Source organism: Rhipicephalus sanguineus, chromosome 2 (genome assembly GCF_013339695.2).
Source record: "Rhipicephalus sanguineus isolate Rsan-2018 chromosome 2, BIME_Rsan_1.4, whole genome shotgun sequence".
NCBI classification, from domain to species: domain Eukaryota; kingdom Metazoa; phylum Arthropoda; class Arachnida; order Ixodida; family Ixodidae; genus Rhipicephalus; species Rhipicephalus sanguineus.
The window spans coordinates 24,611,479-24,626,628 of NC_051177.1; the positions used below are offsets into that span (position 1 = coordinate 24,611,479).

Here is a 15,150-nt window from a genome sequence, read left to right on the forward strand (position 1 = left end):
TTGGAGAGTCGTTCACGAACAGCTTTGCTTACCGAATCGGAATGGCAGACACTGCTGCCTGTGATCACTGTGGCAGCGAGGAAACCATTGCACACATCCTCTGTCGTTGTCCTCGCTACAACTCCGACAGACAGTCCCTCTCAACAACGTTAGCACGCCTCGATGACCAGCCGTTTTCCGAGCAATCAATTTTGGAACGTTCGAGCTGCCAATCAGAAAGAGATGAAGGCGCTGCTGAAGTTTCTGTGGTCAACCGGCCTCGCTGAACGACTACGAAACTCCTGTGCTTGTGTGTGTGTGTGTGTTGCCTTCATATTTTAGCCCTTTCTCTCATTCTTTTCTTTCTTACCTTCCTCACCCCCCTTACCCCTTTCCCAGTGCAGGGTATGAAACAGGGTATTAAGGCGAAAGCCTTAGATGTCTCATCAAACGCGCAAATTGACCGTTGCTGTCAGCGTCCCTCGGCGTCGGGCACAGCACGAGTGATGAAAAAAAAATCATCACTTGATGACGTCATCATGACGTCACAGATCGCTAAAATGTGTGACATCATCGTGACGTCACAAATTTTGGCGTGACGTCACTTGATGAAACGTCACATGATGCCGGGATCACATTACATCGTAGCTTGGTCAAAGGTGGGCCGATCGCGGAGGCAGTGCGAAACCATGCTAGGTGAACAAAGCTTTGGCAGGGTGGCAGGACAGGATCACTACATAGACTGAGAAGAAAAAGATGGCTTTCGCCTTCGAGTCGTCTTAGGTGAATGCGTAAGGGAACCTAGGAGTTTTTCTTTTTTTTTTTCCTATAGTAAACCTCCCAGCCTTTCACTTAACCTTTATCTCTCTCTCTCTCTCTCTCTCTCTCTCTCTATCAGTGCCTTTTCACGCTCTTCTTCCTCAAATATGAGTCATCGGCTTTATAATAAAACACGTATTGAGTAATCATGCAATGAACCAATCTCACACAAAGAAGGAGTGTCACACCCCCTCATGCCACTTCTCCTGAGAAGCAGCATTAATTAAGGGTTGGCGTTTGGTATCTGGCTTGCACCAGCCGCCGTCGTGAACGAGGTGTCGGCATACACGAAGCGTACAGCTGCGCACTCCTTGTAACTGTTTTCACGCTACTGGCGGCAGCCTTCACAGGTAAGTAGTGTAATTCAACCACGCACAAAAGGCCAGTCACGTACACACACGATCTCGAGTGGTTCATCTCCTCTGGAGAACAGTTCGATAATACAAAAAACCAAGACTGGCGTACATACACAGCTAAGCAAGATTAAGGTATACAGAGGATCAGCGTTAGTGCCGTGTACTTAAACACGAACAACTGGCGATGCGGATGCACGTGGATCTCAGCACGGTGGATTTGAGACCCCGTTCTAGACAAGAGATACGATGGATGCGTGTCTACTCTCCTCACTAGGAAAACGAGAGGAAACGAGAGTGACACAGCCCCGCACACAGTGCATCGAGCAGTTCCCCAGGGCGGTGTTCTAAGTCCAACCTTATTCAACATCTCTCTCATTGGACTGGAGAAGTGTATCCCTGCATCGGTCGAAATCTCTCTCTATGCAGATGACATTTGTATATGGAGCAGTGGTCGCAACAGACGTGTCCTACGAGCAAGACTACAAAAAGCTCTCAATTCAATCGAAAAATTCTTACTCGGGCGAGGTCTAATGATGTCACCAGAAAAATGCGCCGCCGTTGCTTTTACGAGGCGTGATGTTTCGCGCTATACGTTAAAGGTAGCGAATTCTCCCATTCGGTATGTGCAAAGTCACAAGTTTCTGGGAGTGACAATCGACAGGCTAATGACATGGACGCCCCAAGTTCGAATACTAAAGGAAAAAGTTGTATCATATGCGAGCATCTTCCGCATGTTATCAAGCAACGCCGGGGGCTGCTCCGTAAGTGCCCTGCTGCGAATGTATACGGCTCTCTGTGAAGGTCTTCTAAGATACAGCCTTCCTGCGTTACATGGCATTTCACGAACCAACATACAAGCGCTGACTGGAGCTCAAGCGAAAGCCCTGAGAGTGTGCCTTGGCCTACCAAAAAACACATCAAGTATTGGAACCCTTGCCGAAAGCAGACGCCTATCAGCTGCAGTGCTTCTGCAGCAGGAGTTTCTTCGAGTTCACTTGCGTTATGCCACCAGAATGCCGGGTCATCCGCTTGCTTCAGACAGCAGTCTTGTGGTGCGGAGCTTGCTTCCGCTGCATTATGAAAGCGCATCAATGCCTACAGAGCCATCGTGGAAAATTCCTTCGTGGTCAATAATCACTTTTGTGCCTGGGTTCAAGAACAAGAGACGTACACCCGGACCAGCACTAACATATTTCACCCTACAGCACGTGGAAAATAATTACAGGGCTCACCGTCATATTTACACTGATGGCTCTGTTACACCTACATCGTCTGCAATTGGTGTCTGGATTCCATCTGCCAATGTCACCATCTCTGCCACTCTTAGTCACCGCACTTCATCTACAGCGACTGAACTGGCTGCACTACGGGCTGCATTTAATTACATTGTAGATCAGACAGCTGAGTCTTGGGTCATCTTCACCGACTCAAGAGCGGCGCTGCAGTCTCTGAAGTCCCCAAGCACGCAAGACCAACTCGTCATGGACATCAAATATCTATGCAACAAAGCCTGTGACCTCCATCACCGCATTGCTCTGCAGTGGATACCTGCCCACTGTGGAATACAAGGCAACGTCCATGCTGATGACGCTGCCAAAGCTGGACATGACGCCTCAAGAGAAATCATCAAGATACCTTTCTCGAGAAAAGATGCCGCGACAATCGTATCGGCACACGCTTGGCGGCTCCAGCGATCCCTCTGGACAGATGCTAATCACCAGTATGGACCACTTTACAAGATTGACCCATCGTGTAACTTTGATATGCCGCGAGACCTAAACAGGCAAGATGAAACATGCTTGCACCGCATCAGACTGAACGTCGCATACACCAACTACTTCAGGAGCAAGATTAAGCTGTCGGACTCACCAATGTGCGTCCAATGCAACGTCCAAGAAGATTTACATCATGTTCTTTGTGAATGCAAGCGATACGCATCAGAGAGACAGTCTCTGAAGGCAGCCTCGCATCTTCAACGGGGATCGTGCTTAGAGTTGCGACATGTTCTGGGCCCATGGCAAAGCAGCACCTGTGCGCTACGTGCCACGAAAGCGCTGTTGAATTTCTTGCGGGCCACGAGCCTGAACCAAACTTTGTAAACTTGTGTGACTGTATGTGTTATGTGGTTATCACTGTATATATCATAATCGTCACCCAGCACCTGGAGTAGCATGTCAGGCGAACAGCCAGGCAAACATCTCCAGCTTCATTAAAAGGTTTATCTATCCCATGAAAAAGCTCAGAACATTGTGCAGCTTTTGTGACATAATGATATATTGCATTTCATCAATACTATGGCACTGATTGTAAAGAAATATCAGTATTGTTGAAATCAAGGCGTCTTGCATCGTGACGTCAATGCTACGTAAAGGCAGGCGCCCCCTTTATAGGAACATAAATGTTCAAAACAAGAAATTGTAGTACATGTTGCCTTTTGGGGAATGGAAGCAGAATAACATAAGAAGCACAATGTGCAATACAAGCTAATAAATAAATAAATAAATAAATAAATAAATAAATAAATAAATAAATAAATAAATAAATAAATAAATAAATAAATAAAACCCTAGCTTCGTGAAATTTCAGTCAGTTTTTCTATAGCTTTAAGAGATGCACTTTTGTATACTTTGGAGCATCTTTACATGTGTGCGACACGGATGATGAGAGGATGCTCGCAAAGGGTGGTACGCTGGCTGCACTGCCAATACGCAGTCGAGCATTAAAAGAAATAACAAAGACAGAGAGAAGGATGCTAAAGTGTGTGTTTTTTGTGATTGTTCTTTCGAGTTATAGATCATTCTGCAGTATCCGTGACTTCTGATGAGATGCCATGCAGGTTTTCTTCGGAGTTCTTCAAATTACCCGCGTAAAAATGTATAAAATAGAACGTTTGCTGACGCAGCGCCATCTCGTTGCTGAAAGGCAAGGTATAAACGCTCTAGGATTTGACGTATGATTAAAAGATGGCGCGAGTTTCCTACCTTACAATGCGCATGCACATTGGCCTGCGGTGGTCACGTGGCCATACGTCCGGCCCACTACCGCCCGTAGACGGCGGCAACGGCAACCTGCAAGTTTGCCTCTGTGTGTTTCTCTTTGCCCAGTTCTTTCTAAATTCATCTCTCCGAGTGCAATATCGGCGCGGGTAAAGAGGATCGAAATGGAAGTGTCCCAGAGCAGCTAAGTGGACGGTGAGTACGTCTCCGAACCCTTTTCTTTTGTCCGATCGGAATAATCCGGAAACGGGCGGGGAACCCGCGGAGCCGGAACAACCAGTCCGTGCGAAAACGCCGGCTCGCCTGCCTTCGCTGTCACAGAGAGCGATGCCGGATGGGAGGCCCACTCGTCGGGCGGGACGCACGTTTTTTCGCTCTTCGGCGTTTGTTATGCGCACGAGAGTGATCGGAGAGTGCATCTGCGGTCAGCCGGGGACCCTGGGACGGTGTTCGGGAGCAGACTTTGAGTTGCGGGGACGCGGCCGCATTGGACGGGAGATACGGCCCATGCGGCTCAGCTCGAGAGCTGGGGAGAAAACTCTCCTGTGATGCCGAATATATCCGCTCTCATACGGTGAAATGAGGGCGCTAAGCCTAGTCAACTAACAGCACGATCACTTCACTCGGTTTTCTTGCTTCCTATTTGGCCACGAAACTTATCCGGCGCGAGCGTGATCACGTTTCGTGCATTTCATAGCTGCTGTCCTTCAGGCACAATCGAAGCTGTACAGAGTGAATGTGAACGGGATGGAGTGTTCTTACTGTATTAAGGACATTGGAAACCGTGCTTTCCAAACTAGCGTGTGTACCGGGTATATATATTTATAGCATGAAGCACAACTGACACGCGATCACCTCCAAACTCCTGTATCAAGCAGCATGCGTTGGGCCTAGAGCCAACCTCTTTAGTACTCGCCGCAGGTAGGCGACCCTATCGTGCGCGAGGGGTTAAATATGCGAACCGCGTCGTAGTCCCGCTTGCAAAAACCTCATTCAGTTCTCATCCACCCGAGGCACACACTAAACACCTGCTCGGTGCGCTCGTTTCGAAGCGAAAGTGCCGAGAAAACGCCCGAGCGCTGCTGCCTCGCTCAAGAGTCGTGCAGCGGTAGCGCAGCAAAGCTCGCTTGCAGGGTGAAAACGTTTCCGTCAGGCGTGTCGCCGCTCTCCCGATGCGCGCCCGTCGCGTGCGCGTTTGTTTTTCTCCATGCTAGAGAGAGCGCAGGTTTTGCTGATAATGTCGGCCGCACGAGCACTGCTTCACTGTGAGTCCTACGCGCGCGGGCCAATTAGAGGAATTGCTTTCTGACTTGTCTCTGTGCCGCCGTCGGCGGTGATGCGCTGCGTGCAACCACTCCCAACACCGCCAGCCGTCGCGCTGGTCGCCCCAGCCACCGCAGAGCGGCTCTCGTGTTGAAGGGCGAGGGACGGTGTGATACTGACGCTAAAAACTCTCTCCGTCGTTCTATTGTAAATCTTCCTCCATGTGTGAATCCTTTCGTCGCCTTATCTTGGTCTTACCCGCATTGACGCTCGTCAAGATACTGCAAAGATGTTGTATGGAGACCTCGGACTGACTGTCGTCCTTGGAGCTGTAGTGCAACTACGCTCTTCATAGTCTGAGAGTGGAGCGTGGTTTCGCTACCGCTTGCCAGTCGAACAGTGTACACTTGCGCGGGAGAGAGAGTCTCTCTTGCGAAACGTTGACAAGCTTGCGTCATGCTGCTGCGGCTGTAATCCGACATGCTGTCACCAGTGCCCGCAGTACAGCTGGGGCAGCTCGTCAGCGCGCTGGAAATAAAAACTTATATGTACAATATATATTTCCGTCGACGCAGAGAAATGAATATCTGCGAATGTCGTCAGTAGAGCTACTACGGGATGCATTTTAGCCTATAAAAAGCAGACAATAATGCCAAGGAACGTGCAGGGAATGTTATTTATAGTAACTAGGATATTAATGTCTTTTCTCCACTTTACTTTCTTCACATTAATATCCTAATTATTAGAAATAACATCTTCTGCACTTTCCTTGGCATTATTGTCTGTTAGTTATAATTCATATTGTGTCTAACAAAGAAAAACGAGCCCTTCAAAAGACATCTGCTCTCATATATATATATATATATATATATATATATATATATATATATATATATATATATATATATATATATATATATATATATATTTATTCCAAGCAAGGGTCGCCATCATTCACTTTTATTTTTTTTTTTTTAATGATTGGAGCGTTTGCTGTTTGCGACACTTAATTCTGCAAATATTCATGCGGTGCATTTGCAAAAACTTGCTGAATTCGCACCTAGAATTCATCAATACGCTTTTCGTGTTGTGTGATAAGCTCTATCCCACCCCAAGAGGAGCAAGTCGTTTGACTCCTGTCAGGCCATTTTAGGGGTTAACATTATGGATCACCAACTTGCCCAACGAATCGCTCATTTTAGGGGGTCACGACGCCCCAACCAACCTCCTGGAAAGTGTGTTCCTAATCACATATCATATGGACCCACAACTTTCGTTCAGGTAGTCTTCGCTACTTCCAATGACATAAATGAGAGAGAGATAAAAATTCGGCAGATCCCACCTGCCGTGGGAATCGACGTGATGCGAAGCATGCGCAGAATGGTGACTGTGGCGTAATTTTTCACATTGAGCGAAACGTTACGGAATGACACTAGAGAAATGTGGAAGTGGTATACGCACACTCATATGTTCAAGAGTAGCATATGTATTATATAACCCGTTGTTTACAGTTGCGTAACGATGTCAACAGCAACATGGGTGTTACCAACACCAGGTGCGGTAAGCTTATATTCTTCAATACTGGATAGCACGAATCCGAACAGGACAAAGAAAGAACACAGATGCACAGGACAGGCGTTACTCGCAACTAAGCTTCATTCAGGATAGTTTCCCTAGATATATACATAGCCGAGTGCCACGCGCAGGCGCACTGCACGCACGTTACAGTCACAGTTACAGGTGTTATGCTTATACTTTTCAGTTATGACAGAGAACGCACGCACGTTTCACGAACCCTTGTGTATGTGTAAAGGGGTTCTTGACAGTTCTTGAACAAGGTCACCATCACACACAGTGATCAGTGAGCACCAGCAGCTGGACCGGACTTGTTAATCGGATCCGTTCGTGATCGCGGTTATGAGGAATCCAAGTGTAGTGAAGTGCGAGATATTGTGAAGCCGGTGGAAATCCTGGATGCCTCTTACGATGAAATGATCTATGATGCCTTCTGTCGTGGACGTGGAAGCGAGGTCTTTTGATGCCCTGTCCACATCCAGGCCGTCTTTCACACAGTATAAGCACCAATCATTGTTGGGTCTTGAAAAATCAATGTTGAAGTCACCGGTAATAATGAGAGGCCTAGTTCTCTTAGCAGATTTATTGTAGAAAGCACTGACCCAGGTTTTTGCGTAATCCACGTGGTCCACGTTGCGGACCACTTGGACGAGTGGATGGTAGTTGAGCGTCTTCCACGGGTGTTCTGTCTTCAGCTTTCTCACTTTCCTTGCGTCCGCCGCGGTGGTGTAGCGGTTACGGTGCTCGGCTGCTGACACGAAGGTCGCAGGTTCGATCCCGGTCGCGGCGGTCGCATTTCGATGGAGGCAAAATGCTAGACGACCGTGTACTGTGCGATCTCGGTACACGTTAAAGAACACCCAATGATCAAAACTTCCGGAGCCCTTCGCTATGGCGTCTCTCATAATCATATCGCAGTTCTGGGACATAAATGCCCAACAATTATTAATATTATCACTTTCCTTGCGTGTCAATGTGTGTGTTCGTGGTTACTGTGTTGGTTGAGACTTTGTATCACCTGTGGCACATACCCGCATAACATGAACTCTGGTGTACGGGTATGTGCCACACGTGACTGAGAGAAAGGGTTTCATGACGTACGCGACAGGTATTTTGCGTTATTCATATCATGACCAGTGAATTGTGTTCGTCATACACTGATCCCCTGCTACGCCAATCTTGGCATATTACAAGTTATGGAGACGACCAGGAGAGCGCCGAGACGTAGGCGGCTAGATAGATAGATAGATAGATAGATAGATAGATACGTAGATAGAAACGGCCAAAGTGCCTGAGGTTCGCTAAGAAATGCTTCGCATTTAATAAAACGAGAGAAAGGCAGGGAGGTTAACCAGAATTGTAGCATCCGGTTTGCTACCCTACACTAAGGGGAGGGGGAAAGGGAGAGAAAGATGGAAAGGACAGCGGAGAGAAGAGCAGGCGCGCGATAAAAAAAAAAGAAGATATAAACAAAAGGAAGCTGTAGATCGGCAGTACTAAAGCCTATTCAATAGGCCACTGGATGTGTAATAAATTATCCCTTTGTCAGGGACAAAATGCTTCTTGTTTCATTAAAATTAAAGTTTCAGGCTTGAAGAAGACAGGACCGCTTGTCGAAACGTCGGCTTCAGCGACACACCGTGTTCACAAATTTTTTCATCCGAAGGTTGCAGGTTCGGTCCCCGCCGGCAGCAAATTGTCTTTTCGTCCACTTTACTTTCTTCACATGCATATTACAATTACTAGAATACACTTGAAACAGTACAATTAACGTCTCTTGTACCTCCCATGGCTTGATTATCTGGCGTTTTTTCTTCATGTTAGTTAAGTAATATAAAAGTTATAAGCAATATTTAATGGGGAGTTACTTTGCGCCCACATGAAATACGTATAGTGCTGTACGCTTTGCTGTACTCTTGATGCAGCAGGTACGAATCCCCTTACCACAGTTCAATTCTATTCATTTTGTTGGTTCAGTCCAGCACGCAACGCACAGTATACTGTGTGACCGTATATTGTACACTGCCTGTGTGCTAGACGTCTTCTGCATAGCGTTTGGCGTGATGTCGCGTACCGTTACCGTGTCGCCACTCGCCGAATTCGGTTGGTGAATGACAAAGGGATAGCTCAAGCAGTCGGCAAGGCGGGAGGCAGAGTGAAATGGATGTTACGTCTACGAAGTGGGGATTCGAGAGAGAAAGGAGGACGACGATGAAAGCGAGCGAGTAAAATCACCGCCATTCGGCGATAGTGTGCGTGCGTGTCTGTGCGTACTGTCCTCAACTGGGTTATCTCGAAAGCGTCCGCCTGTGCCGAAGAAACTGCCGCCGCCCGATCCGGTATCATCAGCGCCGTAAGGCTTCCCGGTTTCTACAGGCTGCCGCCGCTTGTGGATGCCGCGGCAGAGGCAAACGGCTTCGATCGCATCGCGTCCTTTCTCCGCTTTTTTTTTTTTTTCAACTTTTCTTTATCATCTTCTTTTCCTTCTGCCCTCAAACCTGTCTCCACAGTCTGGCTTGTGGCTTCGCAGACTACGCGAAAAGTACACAGCCGTGCCGACTTCTCTGCTCTCTATATCAAAATGGTGTCCAGTCTCGGCAGCTGCTGTCCTGCGCGTCTCGTTTTATCAATTCAGTGCAGTGTCGCTTAATCTAGAGACCGAGTCGACCTGTTAGAAACCGCACGTATAGAGTTTTCGGACGGCGCCTATGCTGGCTTTGGCGTGCTTTACGAATGGTGACCGGACTGGCGCCTGTTAACCGGGAATGGGATTGCAGAGCGTGAGTGAATTCGACAGTAATGGCGCAATCAATGGCTTCTTACGCAATGCTTGGAACCTTCATGTGCGATGGAGGCCGTGCCTCTATAGAGAACGAGTTGCTTCTCGAATGCGATGCTTCGAAGCTTTCAATGCTATTTCGCGCCATGAATGCTTCCTTAGATTCGACAGCTCTTGTGAATATCCAAGGAACCGAATTTCCAGTGGGCTTCTGGTTGTCTAGCTTCGAGAATTTATTTATTTATTTATTTATTTAATTTTCAGCATCTGCTTCACACGTTTGGTAAACCTTTGGACAGCCTGATTATTTATACGTAACTTGTCGAGTGGCGTGTCGCGTCAGAATAGAGGTCTCAAACATAACTATCAATTTCAATTGATGGCGCTAATGTTAAGACAGGAACGTAGAAGACACGTAAACGTAGACACGTGTCTTCTACGTTCCTGTCTTAACATTTGCGCCATCAATTGAAGTTAAGCTATGCACCAACTAGCCCGACAGCAAACGTTATTAAGTTATAACTCTCAACGCGTACCTAACGCTGATCGACAGACACTTGGTGTGAGACCTATGGTGCTGTATTCTGAAATTAGCGATATTCCTTTGTTTCAGCCAGTGGGAGGGACCGGCAAGGTGATCGCAGAGGTGAAATGCCCGCGGTAAATAATATGGTCTACGACCTTGATGCTGCAGTGGAAGGATATCAACAAACAAACAAGTAAACGAAAACCTAAGAAAATACAAACAAGCAAACACACTTTACTTTCCCGTTTTATACGCGCTCGTCACACCGCCGGCGAGCTGAATCATGGGAAAATCACCGTGCTTGTACTTTCCTGACGCGCAACATGAGCTTTTCCTTTATCCGTGGAATGTTCTGGCTGTGCCAATCGTCGATAAAGTACTGCGTCCACGCGGTAAACACACCTTCACCAACGCAACCAACCAGAGACCAACGCAACCACGCGAACGATTAAAAGTTACTGCATGCTTTGCTGCATATGTTTCCCTACGGATTCCGGTCCTTGTTTCTCTTTAAAGTTACGACTAGTACATGTTTGGTTTAAGGTGTTCATGTGATGTTACCTCCTGGTATTTTTCTTTATTTCGTTTGTTTTTACCGAGGGAGTTAACTCGAAACAGGGTCGTCGTTCCGTTTCGTTGCGCCTCGGCGTGCTTCGTTGTGCCGTCGTCGTCCACGGACGTCGTATCGTCATCTTGCAGGCGTTGTTGTCTTTACCTTGTTATCGTTTTGTCTCCGACGCCTACGCAGCTCGAGGAGCAACTGCGCCAGTTAGCGGCAGTGTTTCCTAAGTTTGTGGTCATATTGTCTAGGGATGTCTTTGTGGTCGTTGTGATGGTGATATTGCTACAGCCGGGGCTTTGACATGTATTTTTCCTTTTTTGCCATACGAAAAATGCGTTCGTAAGCTTATTCAGAAACTATATTAGACCATCTAGAAAGCGTTATTTTTTTATTTTTATTGAAATAGAAAATAAATGAAGGAGTTGTTGTCACCATTGCTTGATGACGGCTACCCCTTTCCACATAGTTTTTAGGATAAATCTCACTTTCGTTTAGAGGGGCACTAAATATGAAAACAATTTTTCTCGTATTACATCGAATTACATTTTCACAAAGCCGAAAGCACCACTCTTACCGCGAGAGGACGCCTGGTAAGCGAGAATACAGGTGGCGACGCCGCGCTGAAGTTGCCGCGCCAACTCGCCGTGACGTCATCTCGCGGAGTTATTCCGGTGCGCGCTAGTGTCGTTACTGTGTAATTTTAGCCCACTAGAGAGCGCGGCGCCTGCCGCGTGGCGGCACCTCGGGGCAAGAAGCGCATCTGATCCAAACGCCGCTCTTAGTTTATGTCAGCTGTCGGCCACTAGCAGCAATATGATATGTGACGAAAGATCTTTTGTATGACGGTCCTCCAAATAGAGTGTACAGGCCCCTGTATGAAGAGAAGGTGCTTGAAAAAGTGGCAACTGCGCGCTCCGCTTGTGAACTCTCCTTGTCACGCGCGCAAGACTGCAAGACTGGGCTCTGCTGCTGTTCACAGCCGCGTCTGCTTTGCGCGGTGTGAGAGAGAGAACAAACGTTGATTGTGAGCAAGCGCACTGTGCGCCCAAGGTGGGCGGCCTTCTTATTCCAAGTAGCCGCGGGCCTTCGCCATCTCTCGTGCCCGTTGACCCAGGCTGCACTGATTCTTCAGGTCTGGGTCCGATAGCTTCGCCTCCCACTGCTCTTCGGTATAGTGTAACGGTGCTCTATATATGCCATATGGGAATGCGTACTAGACCCCATAGCTTTCCGCTGTATGCTTTTTCTTTTTCTTCAAGCACGAGGGGTGGTTTATAATAATAACTGCGGGGGTTTTACGTCCCAAAACCACGATATGATTATGGGAGACGCCGTAGCGGAGGGCTACGGAAATTTCGGCCACGTGGGGTTCTTTAACGTGCGCCTAAAATGTAAGCACACGGCAGGCACGTAGGCAAGGGGGGGGCCCGGGGGGCCCGGGCCCCCTCCCCCGAAATTCGTCCAGCCTTTTATATTCCCGGGCAACTTTTTTTTTTCTTTTTGCCATGAAAAGACTTTCTTTCGAATAATTAGGCCTTGGGCCCCCCCCCGAAAAAAAATCCTGGCTACGTGCCTGGCACACGGGCCTCCAGCACTTCGCCTCCATCGAAATGCGGCCGCCACGATCGGGATTCGATCCCGCGACCTTAGGGTCAGCAGTCTAGCACTATAACCACAAAACAACCGCGGCGAGTATACAGGGGCGGTTCACAACTCCTTTAACATCGAACACACAAGTAACGGTTGACACGATAGCCTGGGTCTTTCTCGCAGCCGGCACCGTCACCTCGCGCACACCACAATGCGGCGTATAGTCACACGAGTGTTCAGTATACCGTTACCTATACTCGTCGACGACGAAAACGTGATCTGGATGTAATAGGACAAGTCTCCGCGGGTTCAAAGGTCCAGCCGGAGGAAAGCGTGCGCAGAGTCACGTACGGGGAACAAAAAATTTATTCGCCGGGCACCAAGGCAGCTTTCTTTTCTGCGAGCTGAATGCTGCAGCGATGCTTGCAGAAACGCGCGTGCGTCTATAGAAATTGTTCGATTTGTCGGAGCAACCATACATCCGACTTGTACATCTAACAAACGTCCGAGTAAACTTAAACAAGGGGAACGGGTCTCGTTTTTCTATGCAGACAGTGAAAACAACGAACGTATTAGGGACGTTATTTGTAATCCTTTAACTGTATTGTAGCAATTACGGTATACACGTGAACAAATTAGAGTGTATACGTAAAGACAACTTGCCGCCGGCACGGACCGAACCTGATACCTTCGGATAACGCGTCCGACACTCTACCAATTGAGCTACAGCGGCGGTCGTCCTCCCGTCCACTTTATCGGGTATTTCTGTGCATGTAAACCTGGGAGTGTATAGTCAGAGCCACTTGTAACCATGAGGGCGAGTGTGGAACACTTTTTTTGTCAGCTGGTGTCACGTAGCACGTGATCTTCATACGACCTGGCAGCTGACTAATAAACCCTCGCATACTCGCATATCCGAAGGCTGCGGGCGCATGAAGGGGGCAGGGGGAGGGGGGGGGGTCGCCAATTATACCCCATGCCTTCACTCAGACGGACCTTTCACGTCATTTATTACGTTTTCTGACGATAACCGCGACCAAGGACTCCCCTCCATGTTGCATTCAGAGAACAAGTTTACTTCGCACGTTTACACCGGAAAGCCGGGGATCAGTGGCAGGCGTCTGTGAGAAATACGTCATCGCTTCACTTTCATTTTTGCATCCATTGCGGAGATTGTCACGGGAAGGGGGAGGGGGGTGCGGTGAAACTCCCCCCCCCCCTCCTTCCCTTAATTGAGAACCCTGCGCGCGCCTGTGGTTGCGTACGTGCATGCAGGTTCGGTTCCTGCCGGCGGCACGTTGTCTTTTCGCCCACTTTAATTTCTTTACATTTATATCGTAATTACTGCAATGCAGTTAAAAGATCACAAATGACGTCCCCTATACTTTCCTCGGCTCCATTTTCTGTTGGTTTTCATTAAGGTCGTGTCAAACATCCGAGTAGTTAGAATGAAACAATTCGAGCAGCCGTATTCTCTGTAGCACGAGATATGTGCGAAAGAAACGTGCCGAGGACACCAGTGGTGCAACTTTCCGTCGAAACGACTGTTATGGGCTGTCGGAAACGTGTTGGATTTCCGTTCGTCGGTATTGACTTCAGTCGAGGGCCCTTTACGCACGTGTGCTCTCTCTCTCCCTGTGTGTGTGTGTGTGTGTGTGTGTGTGTGTGTGTGTGTGTGTGTGTGTGTGCGTGCGTGTGTGCGTGTGCGTGCATGTGTGTGTGTGTGTGTGTGCGCGCGCGCGCGCGTGTGTGTGTGTGTGTGCGTGCGTGCGTGCGTGCGTGCGTGTGTGTGTGTGTGTGTGTGTGTGTGTGTGTGTGTGTGTGTGTGTGTGTGTGTGTGTGTGTGTGTGTGTGTGTGTGTGTGAGAGAGAGAGAGAGAGAGCGCGCGCAGAACGGTTTTCGTCTCGTTAAAGCTTCGTCGTCGCTCACTGAGCGAGTGACAGGTGACAACTCGTGCGTCTGCCAGAGAAAGGCAAAAAATTAGAGCGAGAACTGGAGATGTCGCTAGCCTAACGCCTGGCGTGCTTCTCTAAGCGTTTAGGGGGAAGGAAAAAATACATAAAAAACAGATCCAAAGAACGCTCAATCAATCAACAAAATAGAAATAATTTTGTTGATTGATTGAGTTTTACGTCCCAAAACCACGATATGATTATGAGGGACGCTGCAGTGAAAGGCTCCGGTAATTTCCGCCGCCTGTACACGGGCCTCTAGCATTTCGCCTCCATCGAAACGCGGCCGCGGCGGCCGGGATTCGATCCCACGACTTTCGGGTCAACACTCGAGCACCATAACCATTAGACCACCGCGGCCGGTAAACAAAGTAGACATGAAGACCAAGTAATAAATAAGTGCGGATAAAACGCGTATGTTCTAATCGATGTGGAGTGAAGCTTCAATAATCAAGTGGTTAATTAAACTGCATAATGAACTAAATGCGGCCCAAGCGATGGTATTTATTTTAGTGCTGCGCTATATATATTTTTAGGACGAGAAAAGACAGATGAAAACAGGATGAGCGCTGTGTTAATATGTCTTTTCTCGTCCTGGTCTTGATCGCGCTGCAGCTTTTTTTACTTTTTTATTAATGATTATTATTATTATTATTATTATTATTATTATTATTATTATTATTATTATTATTATTATTATTATTATTATTATTATTATTATTATTATTATTATTATTTTGTAATTTTTTTTTT

The 15,150-nt window shown here is 47.7% G+C and overlaps 1 protein-coding gene across 1 annotated transcript in view; it reads left to right on the forward strand.

Annotated features, from left to right (window-relative positions):
• The first annotated feature begins 4,165 nt into the window (after positions 1–4,165).
• The window catches only part of LOC119382553 (fatty acyl-CoA reductase 1), a 70,960-nt gene continuing 59,975 nt past the window's right edge, over positions 4,166–15,150 (forward strand). The window contains exon 1 of the mRNA XM_037650303.1: positions 4,166–4,345. The gene's annotated coding sequence lies outside the window, so the exon portion shown is untranslated. The remainder of the gene's footprint in view (positions 4,346–15,150) is intronic.